The following is a 6650-nucleotide window of genomic DNA, read 5'->3' on the forward strand; positions in this document are numbered from 1 at the left end:
GCCTAGACAACATGTATTCCCTGTAGCTACTAGGCATAGCAGTACAGTCCTTTTCCTGTCTAGAGACAACATGTATTCTGTAGCTACTAGGCAGCAGTACTAGACAACATGTATTCTGGCAGCAGTACAGTCCTTTTCCTGTCTAGAGACAACATGTATTCTGTAGCTACTAGCAGCAGTACAAGTCCTTTTCCTGTCTAGAGACAACATGTATTCTGTAGCTACTAGGCAGCAGTACAAGCTTTTTCCTGTCTAGAGACAACATGTATTCTGTAGCTACTAGGCAGCAGTACAGTCCTTTTCCTGTCTAGAGACAACATGTATTCTGTAGCTACTAGGCAGCAGTACAGCCCTTTTCCTGTCTAGAGACAACTAGAGACAACATGCCTTTTATTAGACAACATGTAGCTACTAGGCAGCAGTACAGTAGAGACAACTTTTCCTGTCTAGAGACAACATGTATTCTGTAGCTACTAGGCAGCAGTACTGTAGCTACTAGGCAGCAGTACAGTTTTCCTGCCTATAGACAACATGTATTCTGTAGCTACTAGGCAGCAGTACAGTCCTTTTTCAACTGTATTCCTATAGACAACATGTATTCTGTAGCTACTAGGCAGCAGTACAGTCCTTTTCCTGTCTAGAGACAACATGTATTCTGTAGCTACTAGGCAGCAGTACAGTCCTTTTCCTGTCTAGAGACAACATGTAGCTACTAGGCAGCAGTACAGTCCTTTTTTAGAGACAACATGTCTGTAGAGCAGCAACATGTATTCTGTAGCTACTAGGCAGCAGTACAGTCATTTTCCTGTCTAGAGACAACATGTTTTCTGTAGCTACTAGGCAGCAGTACAGTCCTTTTCCTGTCATTAGTTTGTAGTTTGTTATTTCACCTTTATTTATCATGCGTCAGACAGTTGTTATGGTTGCAAAATAAAAGTGCTTTAAAAACTGGGTTCCCAGATAATGTGCTGTGAAATGGAACTATGTGGGAAAAAACAGGACCTAGTCTTTTGACCTGAAGAAGAGGTCAATCTGGTAGTTTCTCTATTCCAGATTGTGGTGATGATGTGTCATGCTCACCATGCTCTCTGAAAGGCAATTAGATTACAAATTGTTACAAATACTTGGTTGTAGAATATTTTGTTGTTGTTGTTGTTGTTGTTGTTGTTGTTGTGTTAATTATATACAATTTCAATAGAGAAGGCAACGCTGGTTACCCAACGGGCCTGAAAGGGGAGTGGGGGCACAAGAAGGTTTTAGTGAAATGTCTATTAAAAAATATACTGATTCTTTTTGGAGGAGAAAAATACACAAATATTGATGAAATCTACACAACAAACTAATGGCACATACATACACAGGATCAAATACAAAATTATAAACATAGGAACATATAAGCTGAAATTTTTAAAAGAAAAAAAACTTCTTTTTTTTAAAGATTGAAAGTGCTAGAAATTCAGATTAGCTCACAGAAACCCAGGAGGACAAACTCAATGCCAATTGACATTTCTTTTTTTAATCAATAAATGCTCAATAAATGAATAAAAAGATAAATGCTAAATTTGAGTGCTTCAATTTTGTCTGGAATTGGATATAGCCATGGTCTTTCAAAATGTAAACTTGATGTACACAAAAAAAAATGTTTTAAGCATAGCTTTTAAACAATTATATAAATATTTATATTCAATTACCACTATAAGAAAGAGGCGAACCACATTTCTTCACGATCAATCATTAAATGTTCCTAATTTAGATAAACATGAACTTTGGGGATTCATACCTGAACATATTACTTCACAAGTATTGGTTGGTAGTGGCACTTTGTCACAACCAAACAAATGTTTCTTTTAAGTTGTATTTATTTTCACATATTTGTCAACTACTTTTATAGGTCAGTCTAATTAGCTGACTGACGAGGCAATAGTAGGCTCTGATCGGTTGGTCAATTTGAATAACAATTCTACCATTATTAAAATGAAATAATAAAATATTTATTTTAATGAGCAATTGTGCAAGATTTTGTTTCCTCTCCCCAGGTTTTGGGAAGGAAAAAAAAATCAAAAATAAAATGAGGTGATGTGTTGTGTTGTTTCAAGGTCCTGTTTTAACAAACAGAAAATAACATATCATATAACAACAACAAAAAACGACTAAGAAATATCCTAGTCAGTCGTCCCATGCTTTGAATGTCAAAGAGCAGGCTGGTGACTTGTTTGTTCTGGATATTGTGTATTTCTTTAAGACCCTTTCCTCCTGAAACCAGGAAGCAGCTGAGTGAGGCGTACAGACAGGAAGGGAAACAGTTCAAATCTGTACCACTGTGCACGTTTACATCTTGCAATGTTGAAATGTTCTCTGTTCCCAGCAACTGGAGCTAAAAGCAGCAATTTGTTTTGTTTTCCTTATGTTATATAGTTGTAGTTTTTTTCTTTTCTTTATACTTGGCGTATACTTGAAACTACATGTTTACTCATAGTTGCGTATGGACTGGGATGAGTACTCAAACAGACAAAGTGAAGAGAGTTGAGAAACCAAGAGGATAATATATTAATACTGTTGATATCAGTCCTTGTACGCTCAAGATGCACTTTGACTTTCTTTTGACGAATGGACTTTATATACCCCACGTGCTGGATGTTCCAAAGCCTCTCTCTCCATCTATCAATCATGACGTCTGTAGGAAAGTGAAACATATCATTCATTTGTTGGCCAAAGACAGGACATTATGCATATTCTCCATCATACAAATATCACGGCCGTGATACAGAGCACGTATTGTAGGTTTACAACTTTGGGCGCAAGTTTTCAACAGGCGAGAGTTTATGAAAAAGGCATCTTAAAAACAGACCTCTTAAATCAGGTTGTGTTTCAAACTGAGAAAAATAGACTGTCGACGTCAGTCACTTTTTTTCTTTTTTAAATCGTACGAGACGATCAAAGACGTCTATGTAAAATCCTACTGGATTATTGTGCCACTAACAGCCTACGAACTACACATTTGTCAAAGTCAACAATCCACGTCTTTGTTTGAGTAGTACATGAACAGATAAACGATCCGTCCAGAGGAGAAAACGCTACAAGGACAAAGCTAAATACTTCATCCCATTTTTTTATCAATAAAATGCCAGATACAGACACATGTAAACCTGCCACATTTAAAAACACTTTTGTTTTAATACGCCTAAATACACCTTACTGACATAAAAGCAATTCTAATGTTCATTTTTGACGAGATATTTAATACACTGCAAATAACATTCTTTCGCGTTTCTCGTAACTGTCGCGCGATTTGTTATTTCTGTTCTCTATTCACATATGTCAGGGTTATTATTACCATGTAGCTAACAGACTGGATATATATTTGTTTTCATAGAAATAAAAATCATTAATATATGAAAGGTGGGGAATGGATATGACATGTTGCAACCCTGGAGACGCGTTGGAAACCTATGCTGGAAGATTATTTATTTATTTACCTTTATTTTACTAGGCAAGTCAGTTAAGAACAAATTCTTATTTTCAATGATGGCCTAGGAACAGTGAGTTAACTGCCTGTTCAGGGGCAGAACGACAAATTTGTACCTTGTCAGCTCGGGGATTTGAACTTGCAACCTTTCAGTTACTAGTCCAACGCTCTAACCACTAGGCTACCCTGCCGCCCCACAGTCGAAGGAATGAAAATCCTCATGAGTCAAATAATGACCTGTTTTCAAGAGCAGCTTTTATAGGAGGTGGTATATCCTCCACATGGGGTCATCCTCACTGGTCTGGCCCTGGTTGAGCAGGTCACGGTGGTCAGCCAAAAAGATTCCTAAAGGTAAAGAGACTTCTGCTAAGAAGAAAAGTGCTGCTCTTGAGGAACAACACAAAACATGCATGACTTGGCATGTTTTCTACCGACTCAGCTATTTTCACATCTGCTTTTCATTAAATATGTGGGCACCAGTGGTCGCTGTGTTCGGTTATCAATGTTAAAATCAACTCTCTGTTTTCACTTATATTTTACTTTCTGCGCAACTGATGAGTCTGAACAGTCATTTTTTTTAAGAGCATTTTTTCAAGACAGATATTTTGTTGTGTGGTTGTAGCCTATATTAGAGGAGGGTAATGTCCGTGGGGCAGTATCACTTTAGTTCTTCACTAATCTCCCCCCGATGATGATGACAGACAGGGGGTGTTTCTGGGTAGGTGATTCAGACTTTTACCCTCACGGGAGAGACAACCCAGCATGTTCAGTCACATTTTTAAAAAGCAAGAAAATTATATTTCACCCACTTCAAAACTATACTTCTGGGTCACTAGGCTTCTGGGTAACAATATATATATATATATATTTTTGTTTTTACAATTTTCTCTAAAATGAATATTTTTTTCTTAATATTCAGACTTTGTAAAGTACCAGGTCTTCAGGCCTGCAGATGCTGCCTCCTGACTACAGAGTAGAGGGAGGGAAGTGACGAGGGGGAATAGGCTAGTGGTAGAGGTTAAAGAACTCATTCACGGCAACTCACAGTTTTATACAGAGCCGTGGTCCCATGGAACTCCCTTCCATTTCCAGTTACTCAGCAAACAGAAGAATTACCTTTAAAAACAGATTAAACAGCATCTCATGGAACAGAGGGACTGTGAGGTGACACACACACTAAGACACACACTAACACAGACAGACACACACACACACACACACACACACACACACACACACACACACACACACACACACACACACACATTAACACTAACACAGACACATTAACACTAACACAGACACATTAACACTAACACAGACACACTAACACAGACACACTCTAACACACAGACACACTAACACAGACACACTCTAAAACACAGACACACTAGCACACAGACACACTCTTAAACACAGACACACATTAACACTAACACAGACACACTCTAACACACAGACACACTAACACAGACACACTCTAAAACACAGACACACTAGCACACAGACACACTCTTAACACACAGACACACTAGCACACAGACACACATTAACACTAACACAGACACTAACACACACAGACACACTCTAACACACAGACACACTCTAACACACAGACACACTCTAACACAGACACACTCTAACACAGACACACTCTAAAACACAGACACACTCTAAAAACACAGACACACTCTAAAACACACTAACACACTAGCACACAGACACACTAGCACACAGACACACATTAACACTAACACAGACACACAGACACACTCTAACACACAGACACACTCTAACACACAGACACACTCTAAAACACAGACACACTCTAAAACACACAGACACACTCTAACACAGACACACTCTAACACACAGACACACTCTAACACACAGACACACTCTAACACACAGACACACTCTAACACACAGACACACTCTAACACAGACACACACTAACACAGACACACTCTAACACACAGACACTCTAACACACAGACACACTCTTAACACACAGACACACTAGCACACAGACACTCTAACAGACACACTCTAACACAGACACACTCTAAAACACAGACACACTAGCACACAGACACACTAGCACACAGACACACAGACTAACACAGACGCACTAAGAGACACACACACGCATTTGAGATGTATTGTTTGTACATCCCTGTATTTTAATTTGTGTGACTGTCCTTGTGTATCAGTGTTTTGTTACTTGTCGTGTTTTTTGTGGACCCCAGGAAGAGTAGCTGCTGATTCTACAAAAGCTAAATGGGGATCCAACTAAACAAACATCAACAAAGCGAGAGGGATTCAATCATCACAGCTAAAGAAAGGCCAAACAAAAGCTCCTTAGTTTGAAAGTTTCTCGTCTTTTCCTTTTTTTTTCCAACAATGGGGGTTTAGTTTCCTCTGGAGCTCAATCAAAAGCTTTTGTGCACTTCAATTAAGGCTTCTAAGTGTTCAAGTGTTTTTATGTCCACCCTTGCAGCCAGGAGGCCCCTTGGCCCCTGGGAGTGAGGCAGTGAGCTGAGGATGATGGCCTGGGGGCCCCTCATTGGAAGGCCTGGTGAAAGCGAGGCAGGGTGGTCGTGCTGAGGCTGGAGCTAAACACTGGCGGGAGAGGGTGCAGGGGCCCTAGACCCAGGCCCCTGCTGGAGCCATGCTGCTCCTGAGGTTGAGGTTGCAAAGAGGTAAGAGGTGCAGCTGTGGCAGCGGTGTGGGGCTCAGTGCCCCGCAAGGATGATGAAGAGGAGGAAGAGGAGGAGGCAGCAGATGAGGTGTACCCCATGACTAGTCCTGCTGTGCTGATGGGGGCGTTGTAGGGCGGCAGGTTGAAAGGCAGGAAGCCCAGCAGGTGAGAGAAGTCCATGTTAGCAGTGCACAGAGACTCAGCGATGACAGCAGGGCTCTTAGACAGGAGGGGTCACCACACAGCTCGTCTGTCAGGCCTGAGGGGTGCTCTAGTCCCTCCTTGGGGTGCGAGGCAGCAGCATGATGATGATCGCCTGAGTGGTGGCCCGGCAGCCCACTCTGCAGATCCATGAGAAAGCTCTCCATCTCCACTTTGAGGGGCTTGTCCAGCAGGTATGAGGTAGATCCCAGCTGGTATTTGGGCGGCGGCTGGACGTGATGTTGCTGCTGGTGCTGTTGGGGCTGCTGCAGGTGGGGCAGC

General features: G+C 41.0%; 1 pseudogene; it reads right to left on the reverse strand.

Moving 5' to 3' along the window:
* Positions 1–3306: 3306 nt before the first annotated feature.
* LOC135532251 (zinc finger protein PLAGL2-like) overlaps positions 3307–6650 on the reverse strand; it is a 4738-nt pseudogene continuing 1394 nt past the window's right edge.

This window comes from Oncorhynchus masou, unplaced genomic scaffold, assembly GCF_036934945.1.
Source record: "Oncorhynchus masou masou isolate Uvic2021 unplaced genomic scaffold, UVic_Omas_1.1 unplaced_scaffold_1787, whole genome shotgun sequence".
Lineage (NCBI taxonomy): Eukaryota > Metazoa > Chordata > Actinopteri > Salmoniformes > Salmonidae > Oncorhynchus > Oncorhynchus masou.